Source organism: Mustela nivalis (genome assembly GCF_964662115.1).
Source record: "Mustela nivalis genome assembly, chromosome: 12".
Lineage (NCBI taxonomy): Eukaryota > Metazoa > Chordata > Mammalia > Carnivora > Mustelidae > Mustela > Mustela nivalis.
In genome coordinates this window covers 9,271,609-9,290,904 of record NC_139031.1, presented here as the reverse complement: position 1 = coordinate 9,290,904, position 19,296 = coordinate 9,271,609, and the positions used below count along the sequence as shown (strand labels likewise).

The 19,296-nt window shown below is 36.2% G+C and overlaps 1 pseudogene across 1 annotated transcript; it reads right to left on the bottom strand.

Moving 5' to 3' along the window:
- Nucleotides 1-9,155: 9,155 nt before the first annotated feature.
- Nucleotides 9,156-19,055, bottom strand: LOC309845776 (cytochrome b5 pseudogene; annotated as a pseudogene). Its single transcript has 2 exons — nucleotides 18,912-19,055; nucleotides 9,156-9,820 (listed from the first exon to the last, which is right to left on the bottom strand). The product of its transcript is annotated as a cytochrome b5 pseudogene (transcript).
- Between the last annotated feature and the right edge of the window lie 241 nt (nucleotides 19,056-19,296).

Genomic DNA, 19,296 nt, shown 5'->3' with positions numbered 1-19,296 from the left:
ATCGTCATACTCATGGTAAAGCCCATCTTCTATCTCTGATTGCTTGACTTTAAGCTCAATAAGGACAGGATGCATTTCTTAAATCTCTTGTTGTCCCTGTGCTTACTTTAAGGCTTCCACATAATAGGTATTTTATTTATATTTGGTATCAGGATGTTAATAATGATTTAAATTTGCTCAATGCTAAAAGTTATTATACAGTTCCATCAAAATTCTTCCTGAGACTTACTGTCTAAATTTTTTTTTTCTGAGTAATTTTTAGCTCTTTATTTTTTTATTTTTTATTTTTTTTTATTTGGCAGAGATCACAAACAGGCAGAGAGGCAGGCAGAGAGAGGAGGAAGCAGGCTCCCTGCTGAGCAGAGAGCCCAATGCAGGGCTCCATCCCAGGACCTGGGATTGTGACCTGAGCCGAAGGCAGAGGCTTTAACCCACTGAGCCACCCAGGTACCCCTAGCTCTTTTAAATTCCACAGATAGACATTACAAACTGACTGCTTTAGTTCTTCATATCTGCCTTTACTATCACTATATCTCAAAGTGAAAATCACAACCTTCTGTCCTCTAATTAGCTCCTTGTCCTAGAATCATAACACACTGTTTGAGTTTTGTTAAAAGACTGGTGTCTTCAGAGTTAATAGTTGCATGTAATGAGTTATTAGCTTCTTTGCACATTGAGAAGAGATGTATTTTACAGCTAGTACCTGTTGTAAGAAAAATGTGTGTTATTTGACTACCCTAGTCAGTGTACTATGTGAGAGCTTTTTAAAAAAAAATATATATTTTTTATTTTAGAGAGAGAGAAAGCATGAGTGCATGAAGGGAAGGGAGAGAGAATCTCAAGCTGACTCTTTGCTGAGGGTAGAGCCCGAAGTGGGGCTTGATTTCAGGACCCTGAGCTCATGACCTGAACCCAAACCAAGACTTGGATGCTTAACTGACTGTGCAACCCAGGTGCCCCAGAGAGCTTTCTTTTCTTTTCTTTTCTTTCTTTCTTTCCTTTTTTTTTTTTTAAAGAGGTTAACTTTATAAAAATTACAAAATCATTTAGTTTTTTTTCAATGAAAGTTTTCAGGATGAGACTCATTGTTCTACAGCTGGTGAGTAGTCTGTCTTTTCTAATGAACAGTATGTGAGTGATTTTCACCATTTTTTTTTTTTCCAGAGAGAGAAATTAAGAGCTTCTTTGGATCTTAGCGAAAAGAAATAATGTTAAGTCTCTTTAGAGAAAAGATAATCCCAAAATATTTACCTAGTTTCAGTAATACACCCAATGTTCATAGCAGTTGTTAATTGTCTGGTTAGAGAGAATTCAAAATTTTATCTAGTATATTTTTTGTCTTAGATTATTTATCTCTTGCTCCCCCTAAAGAAAGAAAAAGTACCAAATCGTATTTATGACACACATGTAAAAATTTGTTGTTTCAGTTCATTAAATTGACACCGAAAATAGTAACTACATTGTTATTATATCCATATTCCATTAATTCAGGATGTAGAGATATTATCCTAAGATTTTAAATGACACTGTAAATTATATGGTAGATTGAAGTCAGGAGACAAGTGGGTAGGGAATGATCTTTACTACATTGTTAATAATCCGAGTTTTTCAAATAAATAGAATAAGGTGTAAAATCTGTTTGTTGGAATTTATTCCACAAAGATTGTTCATACTGAATTTGGTTTTCCTCAGAGAGTTTGAGTGAATATTCTCTTGGGGGAAATACATTATTGAGGGAAAAATATGTGCATTATTTTTCAGGATATATGAACTCCATGAAAAATCACAGTGACATTTAATTCCCTTAAATGGTTGATCCTAAAGCAAAAAGGTCTCTCTGCTCTTTAGAAGTATAGAGAACTTTAGAAGTTATTGAGCTAACGTTATACAACTTCTTTTCAAAATATACTTCCTGTAAGAGAAGACTCACCATATCCTGAGAGAGAACACTCCTCTTTTCAGATTGGTGTAGTTGTTACAAGGTTTGGTTTTCCAGGTAAAACCAAAATGTGTTCCATTCTAGTTTTCTTTTCCCACCTCTCCAAAGCATCACAGAGAAACCTACTGCTTTCTTTTTGATTGGGGCAATTGCTACTGTATGTGTCATTTTTAAATGTTTGGTTAGCTGTGGTGTTTTTTATGTGCTGCTCATATTGAATATAGTATTGTAGATATGGTCTGACCAAGTCAGAATACAGCTGGGTACACTGCCTTTGATTTAGCTCTGTGTCGTGTTTCTGTTTACCCAGAAGGAGTTTGACTCAGGTAATCTTGATAACAATATTATATTCTTAGGTTTCCTATAATTGTATCCTCTGCCCAGTGCAAACCCAAAGCTTTATCAGTTACTCCAAATTATGTCATTCCTTTTGTGGAAAGTAAATCTTGCTCTTCTCATAAAATCTATTAAATGTTCTCTTATACCAGAAAATCAAAAAATATTTTAATCAATTTTCTGGCTTTGGTGGCTGGGAGAGGATCTAGAACATACTGGCTGCTTCCTAAGTATGTTTGAATAAATATTGCTGTATAAGATGTCTTTTAATTTTCTTTTAATATGTGATTTATTAGTTCTGTTTTAATGGAGCACTTATTGCAGACTTTGTAGGTATGATTGCAGGCTCCATTCAGTTCACTGATATAAATATCACATAAGACAAGGTCAAGGATAGGGCCTGATGACAAGCCATCAGGGACTCCCGAGGATTTCAATTAAATTCCGCAAGCATTTATCAGTGCTAAATAGGTGGCAGGCCTGTGTAGGCCTTAACAATATGTTGCCTTCAAAAAACACACAGGCTAGTCTGACATAGCCCTATTAATCAACACTCATTGGGAACAGTGATTCAAACTAGCCCTTCATTTATCTACCCATACCATCATTTATATCTTATTTCACCTTATAAAGCATATTTGAAGTAATTTGATGTATCAAGATAAACTGTGCTTTCAGCATTTATATAATATGCCCACCTGAAATGTTATGAAAGAAGATACTAAATTTGATTCTTATGATTCATTCCTGGTTAAAACACTCCAAAAGGCTGTATAGTTTGTCATTAAAAAGGCCTCTGTTTTATCAGCTTCTCCAACCATTATCCTGGGGGTCTTGGACAAGTTACTTCAAATTTCTCTAACCTCCACTCTTTTTTCACTTTAAAACCTAGATACTGGCATCACATACCTTAGAGAATTGTTTGGTGGGTGAAATAAGATAATCAACTCTCTCAGATCCCTCTCCTTGGCAAATGGATTTTGAGGCTCTGATATTTGCACATGACAGGTTAATTGGAGAAGCTTCTGGGAATTGAAGCCTGTAGGAGATTGAAGGATGGGGCAGGGAGAGATGTGAATTGCTCTGCAGTTACAACAATGAGTCAGATGACTCCATGGGGAGCTCTAGAGTTGGGATGTCTGCAGACGTGTCCATCAAAGCAAGAAGGGTAGGGGTGCAGGGGAGTTTTTGTACTACAGCCTGGACCAGTCATTGGATGCAAGTAACCCCTCACAAGGGAGGCCTGGACTTGGGTGGCTCCTTCCTTTGACAGAGGGAAGTACCAGAGAGGGTTGCACCCATGAGATATCAACAGCCAACATGGCTGCCACCATAGCCTACCCTCCATGTACCAAGGGCATTGTTGCAATGCCTGCCTGTTACACATTAACTGCTGAATGTGAATTAGCTATTATTAGTATCATAAACATTCCTTTATTTCTTAATTCGCTTATCTCTTACTTATTTAGATCTTCTATTCTGAAATTTTTAAAAATCCTTTATTCAGAATTATTTTTAATCTGTTAATTTCATCGGTTTTCACTTCTCTGAGTAAATCAAGTTATCTTTTTTAATAAAACATTTATTTTTTATTTTTTAATGACTTACCTTTTTTTAAAGACTTTATTTATTTGACAGAGAGAGAAACAGCACAAGCAGAGGGAGAGGGAGAAGCAGGGTCCTGAATGAGCAGAGAGCCCAGCATGGGGCTCCATCCCAGGACCCTGAGATCATGACTTGAGCCAGATGCTTAACCGACTGAGCCACCCACATGCCCTTAACAGAATATTTATTGATTTTTAATTGACCTTTGATAAACTGCACATGTTTAAATGACACCTATTAACATTTTTACACATAACACACAAACATACATACACACCTGTGAAACCATGACTGTAACCAATAGAGTGAACATTGCCATCACGTCCAAAAAGATTCCTCATGCCCAATTATAAACTATCTATCCCTGCCACTACTCCCCAAGTAGCAACTGATCTGTTGTCAGTATAGATTAGTTTTCTCATTCTAAAATTTTACATAAATAAAATCACCCAGTATTTACTTTTTTTGGATATGACTTGTTTTACTCAGCATGATTAAGAATCATCAATGTTACAGTGTCTACCAACAGTTCATTTCTTTTTATTGTTGACTGTTATTCCACTGGATGGATATACCAGAATATGCTTATCCATTCACTGTTTTTAGACATTTAGGTTGTTTCAAGTTTTTGACTATTATAAATAAAGCTGCTATCAACATTTAAGTACAAGTTCCAGATGGATGCATGCTTTTATCTCTTTTGGGACAATATCTGGGAGTAGAATGGTTTGGTCAGATATGTGATTTGCAAATATTTTCTCCAAGTCTGTGGTTTGTCTTTTAATGTTATTAATGGTGTTTCTAAAAAAGTAGAAATTCTTAACATTTTGTTGATAAGTCTTACTAATTAAATCTAAGAAATTTTTTCCTAGCTCAAGGTTACAAATATTTTCTACTATGTTTTTGCTAGATGTTTTAAGGTTTTAGATTTTATATTTAGGTCTGTGATCAATTTTGAATCATTTTTTTTCATATGATGTAAAGTTTGGATCAAAGCTCATTTTTTTGACATATAAATAACCAATTATTCCAGCACCATTAATTAAAAACAACAACAACACTTTTTTGACAGAATTTGCCATTGCTCTTTTGTCAAAAATCAAGTCATTGTGTATGTGTAGACCTATTTGTAGATAGTCTAGTTACATATATGGAATATTTTTCTACAAAACAAAATAGCCTTGCATTATTCAGTTTACATATTTCTTCTTGCTTGAGATTTTAGTATGTATATTTCAAGAAATTTTTCAGTTCATCTAAATTGTCAATTATCAGCATAAAATTGTTCAAAACTGTCATTTAATTACCTTTCCTATATGTAAAATCTATGGTAGTAGCACCTTTCTGATTTTTGTTATTAATAATTGTATCTTCTAGCTTCCTTGTCCTAATCATTGTGATTATGAGTTTATATATCCTATTGATTGTCCCAAGTAATAGCTTTTGGTTTTATTGGCTTTCTTCATCATTTTTCTGTTTTTTAGTTCATTGTTTTCTGCTGTGATCTTTATTTTATTTGTTATATTTTCTTTGAGATAAATTGGTCTTCTAGTTTCTTCAAGTGGAAATCAAGATAATTGATTTGAGACCTTTCTTTTCTAATATAAGCATTTGGTGTTTTAAATTTTTTTAAAGTTTTTTGTGTGAATCCTAGTTTGCTAACATACATTGTAATATTAGATCCAGGTGTACAATTCATGGATTCATTACATCCATACAACATCCCATGCTCATCACAAGGGCACTCCTTAATCCCCATCACCTATTTTACCCATTCTCCCCTGCCCACCACCCCTCTGATAACCTTAGTTTGTTCTAAGTACCACTAGCATTCTATCTCACAAATTTGGCTATGTTGTTCTTTCATTTTCATTCAGTTCAAACTATTTTTTAATTTCTTTTTGGATTTCTTCTTAAATCTGTTAAGTTTAGAAGAACATTTTCCAAATATTTGGAATTGTTCAGACATCATTCTGTTGTTAATTTTTAATTAAATTCCACTGCAGTCAGAGAACATATTTGTATAATTTAGGTTTTTAAAAACATCAATACGTCTTGTTAGTGGCCCAGAGAATAGCCTACTTTGTTAAGTGTTCCATGTGCCATCGAAAAGATTGCATATTCTGCTGCTGTTGATTTTATAAATGTCAATTAGATCAATTTGATCAATACTCAGTGCTATTCAGTGTTGTTTATTTCTTCTCTATCCTTATCAATTTTCTGTCCACTTGTTTTATCAATTTTTGAGAAGGTAGTATTTAAATCTCCAATTATAATTGTAGGTTTTTCTATTTCTCCTTGCAGTTTTACCAGGTTTTCCAATTCTATTATTAGATGCATAAATATTTGAAATTATTATGTTCTCTTAAAATATTGATTCATATATAATTATGGAATGATACTCTTTATTTCTGTTAATGTTCTTTTTTCTTAAGTAAACTTACCTGATATTAATATAATCATTCAAGCTTTCTTTTTATTGTTGTTAGCATCATATGTCCTTTTATATTCTATTTCTTTTACCTGATTAATGTTATTATATTTCATATGTAATTCTTTAGGCAGCATATAGTTAATTTTTGCTTTTTGATCCAACCTGACAATAGCCTCCTCTTTAAAAATATATTTAAATATTTACATTTAAATTTATGTGAATATTGATGTGGTTTTATTTATTTATTTATTATTTTTTAGAAGATTTTATTTATTTATTTGACAGGCGGAGATCACAAGTAGGCAGAGAGGCAGAGAGGCAGAGAGAGAGAGGAGGAAGCAGGCTCCCCGCTGAGCAGTGAGCCTGATGCAGAGCTCGATCCCAGGACCCTGGGATCATGACCTGAGCCGAAGGCAGAAGCTTAACCCACAGAGCCACCCAGGGCCCCGAGATGGTTGGTTTTAAATTTAATATCTTATTTGTTCTCCATTTGTCCCATCTGTTCTTTTATTCCCCTTGCTCTTTTTTCCTGCCTCTTTTGGTATTAATTATTTTTCTTATGGTTCAATTTTAGTTTCTTTGGCATCTCGTTAGCTATAACCATTTGTCATATTATGTTAATGGCTGCTTTAAAATTTATAGTATAAAGTTTCTGCAAAGCAAAGAGTCAAGAAAACAAAGAGGTAACCCATGGAATGGGAGAAGATATTTGCAAATGACAGTACAGACAAAAAATTGATATCCGGGATCTATGAAGAACTCTTCAAACTCAACACACACAAAACAGATAATCATATCAAAAAATTGGCAGAAGATATGAACAGACACTTCTCCAATGAAGACATACAAATGGCTATCAGACACATGAAAAAATGTTCATTATCAATAGCCATCAGGGAGATTCAAATTAAAACCACATTGAGATATCACCTTACACCAGTTAGAATGGCCAAAATTAGAAAGACAGGAAACAACATGTGTTGGAGGGGATGTGGAGAAAGGGGAAAGGATCCCTCTTCCATTGTTGGTGGGAATGCAAGTTGGTGCAGCCTCTTTGGAGAACAATGTGGAGATTCCTCAAGAAATTAAAAATTAAAAATAGAACTTCCCTATGACCCTGCAATTGCACTACTGGGTATTTACCCCAAACATACAGATGTAGTGAAAAGAAGGGCGCCATCTGTAACCCAATGTTTAGAGCAGCAATGGCCACGGTTGCCAAACTGTGGAAAGAACCAAGATGCCCTTCAATGGACGAATGGATAAGGAAGATGTGGTCCATATACACTATGGAGTATTAAGGCTCCGTCGGAAAGGATGAATACCCAACTTTTGTAGCAACGTGGATGGGACTGGAAGAGATTATGCTGAGTGAAATAAGTCAAGCAGAGAGAGTCAATTATCATATGTTTCACTTATTTGTGGAGCATAACAAATAGCATGGAGGACATGGGAAGTTAGAGAGGAGAAGGGAGCTGGGGCAAATTGGAAGGGGAGGTGAACCATGAGAAACTATGGACTCTGAAAAATAATCTGAGGGGTTTGAAGTGGCTGGGGTGGTGGTGGGAGGTTGGGGGAACCAGGTGGTGGGTATTAGAGAGGGCAAGGATTGCATGGAGCATTGGGTGTGGTGCAAAAATGATGAATACTGTTATGCTGAAAATAAGTAAAAAATGATCACATATATGTTTTAGGAAGGAATTCTTTCAAAATTCTCTGAATTCTCTGGGGTTTCCTGTTTGTTTTTAATTCTTTCTTTCATAGAACATAAGATTTATTTATTTATTTTAAAGATTTTATTTATTTATTTGAGAGAGAATGAGAGAGAGCATGAAAGAGGAGAAGGTCAGAGGGAGAAACAGACTCCCCAAAGAGCTGGGAGCCTGATGCGGGACTTGATCCTGGAAGTCCGGGATCATGACCTGAGCCGAAGGCAGTTGCCCAACCAACTGAGCCACCCAGGTGCCCCATAAGATTTATTTTTAATAAATCTTTATTTTTATTTTTAAAAAATTATAGTATATATCTTTAAATTGTCACAGTCTATTTTCAAGTGACAATTATGCCACCTGACAGACAGCATATGAACTGTATCATAATGTATGTCAGTCTCCCCTCTCGTCTTTTGTCTTGTCATACACTAAATGTATAACTGAAAATTCATTGTTAACTATTTTTATTTAAAACTGTCCTGTGGGGCACCTGGGTGGCTGAGTGGGTTAAAGCCTCTGCCTTCAGTCAGGTCATGGTCTCAGGGTCCGGGATGGAGCCCCGCATCGCATCAGGCTCTCTGCTCAGTAGGAAGCCTGCTTTCACCTGCCTCTCTGCCTACTTGTGACCTTTGCCTGTCAAATAAATAAATAAAATCTTTAAAAACAAAACAAAACAAAAAACTGTCCTATACCTTTTAAAGATCCTTAAGTAATAAGTAAAATGTTAAAAAAATTTATACAAGTCATTACCCTTCCCAGTGTCCTTTATTCCTCTGCATAGATCTGTATTTGCCTCTGGTGTTGTTTTCCCATTTCCTAAAGGGATTCCTTCACTCTTTCTTATTGTAGAGGTCTGCCGCTGATTATTCTTTTTTGGCATTTTTATGTCTGAATCAAATTTTATTTTGCCTTCATTTTTGGAAGGTATTTTTTCTGGCCATAGAATTATAGGTTGATAGGTTCGTTCGTTTGTTTGTTTGTTTTTTCCCTCTTGGTGTTCACTGTCTTCTTGTTTTGCATGGTTTACAAGAAATCTTTCATTCTTATTTCTGTTCCTCTCCCCACAAAGTGTCTTTTTTCGTTATATCATTATATTTTTGGTAGGGTTTTCTCTTTATCACTCATTTTTTTTTTAATTTTAAAAGCCAGATATATTTTTAAACGATCATGCTTACAATAAGTAAATTATGTAGTGATGAAACATCAAAAAAAGTTGATGAACAAAAGGCACATTCTAAGAGTTCAGGAGTAGAAAGAACAGAAAAGTTCTTTTTGGTTTGGTTCGAAGTAGGAGAAAAGGGAAACAGGTATGTTAAAATTATTTTTCATGTGAAGGTTTCTGTCAGTTGAAGCAGTTAACATTGGCTTCTTTCTCCCTGGTACAAAGCAGTCTCCTCTTTCCTTGGCTTCCGCGGTATAGAGGTGATACATCAGAGCCACCACAAGCGCCGAGATGGCTGGGATCACCCAGTTGGTCCACCAGCTGGAATTAGAATCAACAGTAGTAATGAGCGTTTCCGAAGGCTTGGCTAACTTTGCTCTATCATCCGGATGGAGCTCCCCAATGATGTATGTTTCGGACAGTTCTCTAGCGTCTGTAGAGCGTCCCACGTCCTCAAAACTCTCAGTAGCATCCCCTCCAGCTTGTTCCCTTAACACTTCTTCCCCACCAGGATGCTCCTCCAAGAACTTGGTCAAATCGTACACCTTGTGGTGCAGAATCAACCAGGGGCTCTTCCTGTGGTTGTGCTTCTGGATCTCTTCCAGGGTGTAGTACTTGACAGTCTGGTCCGACTACTAGGCCATTTTGGAACGCGGAGAGCCTCGGGCCGTGTAGACACCAGCGGAGCCGGGAGGAGCGGAGCGCGCGTCTCAGCTTGCTGGGCCCGGGACATTCTATCACTCATTTTAAACAGTTGATTATGATGGGTCTTGGTATACTGTCCTCCTCCTCCTTGTCTTCCACTTCCTTCTTCTTTGTGGCTCATTGTACTTGTTTGTAGGCTTAGAGTTTTCATCATGTTTCAAAAAATTGGGGGCATTCTTCCATCAAATATTTTTTTCTGTTCTTTCTTTTCTTTGGGGGATTCCAATTACATGTGTATTAGGCCCTTAATTTTTCAGCAATGATCACTAAAAATGTGTTTTTTTCCATCTCTCTTCCATTTTGAGTAGTTCTATTGGCAGGTGATCAAGTTCATTAGAAGTTTTCTGTAATAGTGCATCTGTTGTCTATCATGACCACTGAGTTTTTCATCTCAAACATTGAATTTTAAATCTTGATTTTGGTCTTTTTTGTAACTTCTCTGTCTCTACTTATAATACTTAATATTTCCTCCAGCTTCTTGAACATCTAGATTACAATTCTAATTTTCTGCTAATTGAGTCATCTCCTCCAGGGTTGGTTTTGATTGATTTTTCTCCTCATCCATCATTTATATTTTTCTGCTTTATTTGCATTACCAATACATTTTTATTGAATGTAAGACATTGAGGCTTTTCTGTTCTTGGGCTCTGAATTTTTTTCATCCCTTTATATATTCTTCTACGTGGTCTGGATTTAGTTAAATCACTTAAAAACAGGCTGTTCCTTTCAGGTTTGCTTTTAAGATTTGCTAAGAGGTAGAAAAGTACTGTTTGTCTTGAACTACATTTCTCTTTTACTGAGGTAGAATTTTTCTCTGTATTCTCTATGATGCCCTGTCAATGATGAGATTTTTCATTTAGGTTATTGTGAAGAGAAATCCTACTTGATTTGTGCACACTATAGGAATTGCTCCCTTTCAACTTGCTTGTTGATACTTTCCAGACTTTGTGTAATTTCCTCACATTCATTAACTGATGAATTCTTAGCAGGAATACCAGCAGGCTTCACTTGCATTCCCTTGCCCTGCACGGTGACCATGAACTCGCTCCAGGTAACAAGCGATCATGGTCCTAGAGTTCAAAAACTCATTCTTTTCTCCACCTCTCACAGATCACTCTCTTTCATTGTCTGATGTCCTTTCCAGAAACTATTTTACATATTTTTGTAGTGTTTTAGGTGGGAAAATTAAGTGGAAAACTAAATCTAGTTCCTGTTACTCAACTTTGGCTGAGGTTGAATCAACAATGTCTTTGTCTTTCTTTTTCTTCTTAATTAGTAGACTTTTTCTTTTTTTTAGAGCACTTTTAGGTTTAAAGAAAAATTGAATGGAAGTATAGATAATTCTTATATACCACTTCTCACTACCACCTACTTCACAGTTTCCCTTATTATGATGAAAATCTTGCATTAATGTGATATGTTTGTTCCAATTGATGAACTAATATTGATACAGTATTATTAACTAAAGTCCATATTTTTTTTATCAAGTTTCACTCTTGTGTTCTACAGTTTTATGGATTTTTAAAAATCATATATTGTCATGTAATTACCATTATAGTATCCTGCAGAATTTTACTGCCCTAAAAATCCCTGGTGCTTTTTCTATGTATTCTCTGCATTCTCCCTCCTTTCGCCCAAGCTCTGGCAACCTCTGAACTTTTTACTGCCTCCATGTTCTTCCTTTTCCAGAATGTCATATAGTTGGAGTCACACAATATATATATCCTTTTAAGATTGGCTTCTTTCACTTACTGATATTCATTTACAGTGCCTCTATGTCTTTTCATGACATGATGGCTTTTTGTTGTTGTTGTTGTTACTGCTGAATAATATCCCACTATACGGATGTATCACAGTTAATCTATTAAAAAACATCTTGGTTGCTTCTAAGTTTTGGGAATTATGGATAAAGCTGCTATAAACTTTTATGGGGACATAAGTTTTCAACTCATTTGGGTAAATACTAAGGAATGCATTTGCTAAATCATATGGTAGGACTACACATAGTTTTTTAAGAAACTGCAACTCAGTCTTCCAAAATGACTGTATCATTTTGCAATCTCACAATGAATGAGAGCTCCTACTGTTTTATATCCTCACCAACATTTGAAATTGGTGTTTTAAATATTAAGCTATTTTAATATGTGCATAGTTGTATCATATTGTTTTAATTTACAATTCTCTAATATATGGTGTTGAATATCTTTTCATATGTTTATTTGCCATCTGTGTATTTTCTTTGGTGAGATGCCTCTTCAGATTTTTTGCCCATTTTAATTTATTTTTAAATTTCTTAGTATTAAGTTTTAAGACTTCTGTTTTGGATATGACAGTATTAAATATGGACGTTTCCAATATTTTCGCCCAGTCTGTAGCTTATATTTTTCATTCTCTTGACAGTGTCTTTTCACCAGATAGTTTATAATTTTAATGAGGTACAATTTATCAATTTTTTTCATGAACCAAGTGTCATATCTTAAATGTAATTTCAAACCTGTGGTCATCTAGAATTTCTCCTGTGTTACTGTCTAGGAACCTAAAATTTTTTGCATATTGCATTTAGATCTGTGATCCATTTTGAGTTAATTTTTTGGACAGGTGTAAGGTCTATGTCCAGATTCATTTTTCATATGTGGATATCCATGTATTCCAACACCATTTATTGAAAACACTATTCTTTCTCCATTGAATCACCTTTGCTCCTTTGTCAATGATCAGTTTACTATATTCATGTGGTTTTATTTGGGGGCTCTGTTGGTCCCATTGATCTATTTTTCTATTCTTTCACTGATGCTACACTGTTTTGATTCTGTATCTCTATCGTAATTCTCAAATTGGGGTACTGTGAGTCCTCTAACTTTGTTATCCTTAAATATTGTATTAGCTATACTGGGCATTTTGAATATCCATATAAACTTATTTTATATATTTATTTTTTATATGGGGAGAAGTCTTCTTTTAACTCTATTCAGTTAACCAACATAGATTTTTGTTGTGGCATTTAACAATTCATTAGTTGCGTATAATACATACAAACTTTAAAATCAGTTTGTTGATAGCTACAAAATATCAGCTGGGATTTTGGTTGGGATAACACTGAAACTATAGATCAAGTTGGAAATAAATCTTGACAATATTCTGTCTTCCTATTCACAAACATAAAGTCTATCTCCATTTATTTACTTCTTCTATTTCATCAGAATTTTCTAGTTTTCCTCACATAGATGGTTCACATATTTTCTTAGGTTTATAACTAAAGTATTTATTTTTCTGATACTAATATGAGTAGTGCTGCATTTTACATTTTAAATTCCAGTTGTTCATTGCTAGCAGTTAAGAATTAACATTTGTTGGGCGCCTGGGTGGCTCAGTGGGTTAAGCCGCTGCCTTCAGCTCAGGTCATGATCTCAGGGTCCTGGGATCGAGTCCCGCATCGGGCTCTCTGCTCAGCAGGGAGCCTGCTTCCTTCTCTCTCTCTGCCTGCCTGCCTCTCAGTGTACTTGTGATTTCTCTCTGTCAAATAAACAAATAAAATCTTAAAAAAAAAAAAAAAAGAATTGACATTTGTATATTAACCTTGTATCCTGCAACCTCACTATGTTCAATGATTAGCTTTTAATATCCCTTGTGTTGAGTCCCTCAGATTTCTACATAGGCAGTTGTGTTGCCTGTAAAAAAGACAATTTTTTCTTACCTTGCAGTATTATTTTTATCTCTATATCTCTGACTTATTCCGTTGCTTAGGACATCTAGTACAATGGTGAAGAGAAGTTCCTGGTCTTTTTTTTTTTCAAGATTTTATTTATTTATTTAACAGAGAGAGAGAGAGAGACATCATAAGTAGGCAGAGAGGTAGGCAGAGAAGGGGAAGCAGGACCCTGAGATCATGACCTGAGCTGAAGGCAGAAGCTTAACCCACTGAGCCACCCAGGCACCCCTTGCCTTTTTTTTATTTTAATCTTAGAACGAATGCATTCAACATTTCACTAAATATTATGTTTGCTCTATAATCTTTACAGATACCCATTCTCATATTGAGGAGGATATATTCTGTTTACTGTATTAAAGTTAAGAATGGGTATTGAATTCTATCAAAGGTCTTTCTATATTCAAATAATATTGTTTTTTCTTTTTTTTAAATCTTGTTAATATGGCAGATTATATCAGTTTATTTTTAAATATACATGCAATCTTACATGCTTAGGAAAAAAGTAATTTATTTATGACATAATATCTTTTTTATGTTGTTGGATCCTATTTGTTAATGTTTGTTACAAATACCTGCATCTAAGTTCATGAGGGATATTGTTCTGGAATTTTGTTTTCATCTAATGTCTTGGTTTTGGTAACATACAATTAAATTCATTAAAAGCTTTGAAGTATATTTCCTCCAATCCAAGTTTTAGAAAAGTCTGTGTAAAACTTGGCATTCTTTCTTTCTTTAATGTTTGGTAGAAGTTACCAATGAAGCCATATGGGCCCAAACTTAAAAGATTTGTTTTTCTTATTGAGATATATAACTGAAATATAACATTGTATTAGTTTGAGGTGTATACCATAATGATTTGGTATAAGTATATATTGCAAAATGACAACACAATAAGTTTAAACTCATCACTACATATAGTTAAAATTTTTTTCTTGTGATGAGAGCTTTTAAGATCTACTCTCTAAATAATTTTCAAATACGCAGTATATGGTATTGTTAACTGTAGTCACCATGCTGTACTTTATATCCCTAGGACTTATTTGTCTTATATTTGAAAGTTTATAGATTTTGGCCACATTCACCCACCTTCCAACCCCTGCCTCTGGTAACCACCTGTGTCTTTACATTTAGAATAGATTTCCTGTAGAAGGCACATACTTGGGATTACTCTGATAATAGCCCTCTTACATTGTAGAGCAGGGTTTTCAGCCTTGGTACTGTTGACATTTTAGGCCAGATTTTTGTGGGGTACGATTGTCTGCATCTTACAATGTTTGCAGCGTTCCTGGCTTGTATGGACTAGACACCAACACCTGAGTCCCACTCCTGCTCCCCAGGTGACAACTGAATAGGTCTCTAAACATCGTGCGGTGTTGACAGAAGGCGAAATCATTCCTGTTTGAGGAACACTGGCTTACACCATTTAACTTTATTGCAGTAATTGGTAGATTTGAGTTTAAATCTACTATCATATTGTTTCCTTGTTTCATTTGGGTTTTCCCCCCTTTTCTTACCTTCTTTTGGATTGAGTAATTTCTAGAAATCTATTTTAACTGCTGTATCAATTTATTATTTATACCCATTTCTTATTATTTTTAGTCATTTCCCTAAGATTTACTCTATCCATGTTTAACATATCTTGGTCTACCTTCAAATATTTCAACTACTCGACATTTAGTATAAAAACTTTATAGCAGTACATTTTCTTTTCCCCTTTCTTGGTCTTTTGATACCCAAGAATTGTACCTTTGTTTCCTTCTACCTCGGTAGATTCACCATATGCTTGTGTTGATCAGCACTCAGCTGAAGATTTGAGGGGAAATGCAAACTGATCTCTGGTGCTCTCTGTGCATCTCTCTCTCTCTCTCTCTCTCTCTCTCTCTTTTTTTTTTCCTTAAAGATTTTATTTATTTATTTGACAGAGAGATCACAGGCACCTTTGTGAATCTCTTTTGAAATCTGGTCATTTTAACTTCTCTAAAGATCAAACTCTGTGTCCTCTCCTCAGGGAGATTTCTAGAATCTGCTTAGGTTCTCCTCCTGACACTTCAGTTTAACATGATGATAATTTTATTCATGGAAATCCTGGCATCTCTCCTATTTTCCAGATTGTTTCTGAGAATTGCTTATAGTTACTTACTGTTTGTAAGTGTTTCCAGACACTGGATAGTTTATTCGATCTGTCTGTGATCTAGAACATGGTAAACTTGAGACCTTATCCTGTGACCCTATCCGGACTTTCCCTGTTGAGACATCTTCCCACCACCCAAACACATTTAACCCAATGCAACATTTATTAGGCAGACTAGTAATTTGTGGGACATTGACAAGTTACATATTATTCATCCTTCCTCCTAAAGGATTTTTGGGCAGTTTTGTTAAGAGGAAGAGTTTTCACTGACCTATCTCTCCAAGAGAATTCTAACTTTTCACTGTCTTACTAGAATCTCTCTTTTTTACTTTTTTCTTTAGGATTGCCCCTCAAATTGGAAATCTGTTTGCCTTTATTATGCAGAGCCATTGAATTATGTCCTGGTCCTGTTTCCAAGCTTGAGCCCCCTGAGGTGTCTGTCTTTGTTCCTGGGCCATTTAGTCAGCTCAGTGGCACGTAGGAGAATCCCAGATTTAATAGCCTTGTTAGGATGGAGGTATATTCTCCTCATAGAACCAAGCTTGGGAAGGACAGGGATGTCCCAGGGATAGCTGGAAATAGAGAGTTGAGGCCTTGAGAATTTCCCCCAAATGTCCTGTTTCTCTTGTGTGAAGATTTCATTATCTCACACTGATCTCCTCCTAGATGCTGTATCCATGACTGCATCAGTTTCCAGGCCTGCCTTCAGTTCACCATAGTCTGCAATCTTTGCTGCATATGAGACTCACTTAAGGAACTTTAAAAAATGCAAATGCCAGGTCACACCCCATAGCAATGAAATAAAGATGTCTGGGGGTGGGAGCCAGGCACACTTGCCTTATTTAGGGACAAAGTAGGAGTTAAGCCTTTTATAATTCTGTCAATATATTTGTGTATATCTTGTCTCTAAATCCAATTCAGAGAAATATTTAACGCCTAGGCTGAAATCAGGGGTTCCGTGAGCAAGTCTGCATGAAGACTTATTATGTGAACTCATTTGTCCATCAGGGGCGTTCATGTTTTACAAAAAGAACCTGGAGCAGAGTTCTTAAAAAATTTCTGTACCTTAAATCAGCCATCAATAACAAATACACATTTGCTTCCACTGAAAGGCCTAGAAGGGGCATATGTTCTTTTTTTTAAACCTAGGTTTCTGGAACATTTAAGTCTTTTCAGTCTAGCTCAAGAATGCTATAGAAATGAGCAGAAAAGTGGACGTTTACGGCTCACATCTAGAATTTTGCAATCTATGTGTAATATTGCCACATGCTTCTAGCCATTTCATACAAGGTTCCTGTTGTGTTTCCTAACCATAGTGTGGTTATTTGTCTCTGGAATGTTTTGATACTTTTGTGACAAAATAGGAATTTATCTGATATCTGTGAGCTTCCTGCACTTCTGAGACCAAGTTTGAAAAATGTACATTCATGCAGGGAATTGTTGACTTATTGTGGGTGCATTATTCCTTCTCGAGCCTTGTAAATTGAATCTTCCAGAAGATACGCATAGTAGCCCGTGAGAGGTAAAGCATTTTCTTGGGCTTACTACGGTGTTGTAATCTTAGTGCCAGATATTTTAGTATTTACTGAGGATCTCTTTTGAAATGGCTTCCAGCTTTTTAAGTTAACTCCATCCAACTCAAAGTGATTTTCTGCTCTATCCTTATTTCACTCCACTCAGATCTGATTTACTTTGTAAACCAGCAGAAATTTCTAGTGGTGGCATTGGTGCTGCCTTGACCCAATGAGATCAGTCTCCAGATTTGTTCCATTTATTGTGCTTTGTTGTTTATTGAATTAACATAGTCATGAAGAAGAATCATGATATTTTGGAAGAAGAGTTTTGGCAGTAAAATTTGTGTTATGGAATGCAAGCAGTTTTTTGAAAAGCCCCATTGCACTTACGTCGAACCAGTGAACACTGAAATCACTTCATCTCTTTATCCATTCATCAGGTATGTTTTAACTACAATATAGTTACTGAACTGCCTGGCTACTACATTTGTTGAGACACGGAAATCTTCTCAGAGTCTCTAGTGGCTGTAGGGTAGGTGTGCGGTGTGTGGGGGGGGGGGTCGGGGGGGGCGGGTAGGGACGGTATCAGCAAGCTCTGATGTAGCCTCCAGTCATTTTTTGCCCTAAGAATGCTGGGAGATTTATTTGGGATTTTTTCTATCCACTAGTTCTTCCTCCTCTCCCTCCCCTCAACACCACTGAGACAACTGTCTCCTCTACTGTGATCAAAATAACCCTATCTTCCTGGTGCTAACTGGTCTGTTTGCTGGAATGTTCACTATCAAACCCCTAATACGTGGACCTCACTTCCAGATATTTTGATCTAGTCATTGGGGCTCAGTTAGGAGATGTTTTCTTCAAATGCCTCCCAGGTGATTGCCCAGTTAAGCTGGGCTGAAACCTCTAGGCGGTTTGCTGCCGCAGAACTGGACAAGTCTGCAGGGAATAATTTGTTTCTATTGCTTGTTGCCCTGTCGTTTGCATAAGGTTCTGGGTTCAGACAGGAGCACCTTTCTTTGCACCTTTGCCTTTTGCTACCTGTAGTTCAGAACATCTTGCTTGGCCTCCAGCTGTCTCGGTTCAGATTCTGTATATGCCATCTATTGTTAGGTAAATCCCCCTAAGCCTCCTGAAACTCCATTAACTGATGGGTAATGTGGGAACAATGGAATTGTGTCTCCAAGTTTTTGTGCTGCTTCAATAAATGGGATCGATATATGAAAGCCTTAGCGACATCCACAGCAGAGAAAGCACTCCGGTAATGAGGGGCTCTGCAGGCACATTGAAGCAGCAGCAGTCGAAGCAGCAATATTTACTAGCCTGGTGTGAGTTTGAGTTCCTCTCAGACAAAATTGGGACACAAAATGTCTTCTCAAATTTGACAAGATGTTCAAATATTGTTGTTACTCAGAGAAAGCATTAAATAACATATCCGATAGGTCACTGATTTCAAGCTTAATTAAACTCGGAAAAAGAGGAATTTTAAAACTGAGGCTCTTCACAAACAAAAATCCCAAACACTTTCATGCTTTCTCCTGCGCACAAAAGGCAGGAATCTGAAATCGTCTGCCAAGATGATTAAAGGGGACAGATCTGATCTCTGAAGTCATCAGAGACAATCAAGGCCAAGTTCCATCTAGTGGAGAGTGCTAGGTTCCATTTACTTCCAGGTGCTCCAGATTAAGATAAATGCTCTGGGTCCCTGGAAGCATGTATTCTGGAAGAGCAGCATAAGACGTGCTGTACAATTTGTGGTGCCGGGCAGGGACCCTAAGCTCAAGAAGCTGTTCCAGCTGCTGTTCAGACATGGCCCTCACTGCAAATTTCAGTCAAGGTCAGAGTTATTTAGAGATCTGTATGGGTCTCCTGTAATTCAAACCCATGGCTGGCATTTATGATTATTTATGAGTTTATCAAATTGTGCTATACACCGGATTTATGCAAGAGGTGAATTACAGATAATTTTTCACTTATAAAAACGTTCTACCATATAAAATGGCATGCACTACAGATTACCTTAAATATTGAGAGATAATAGAGTGCAGAAGG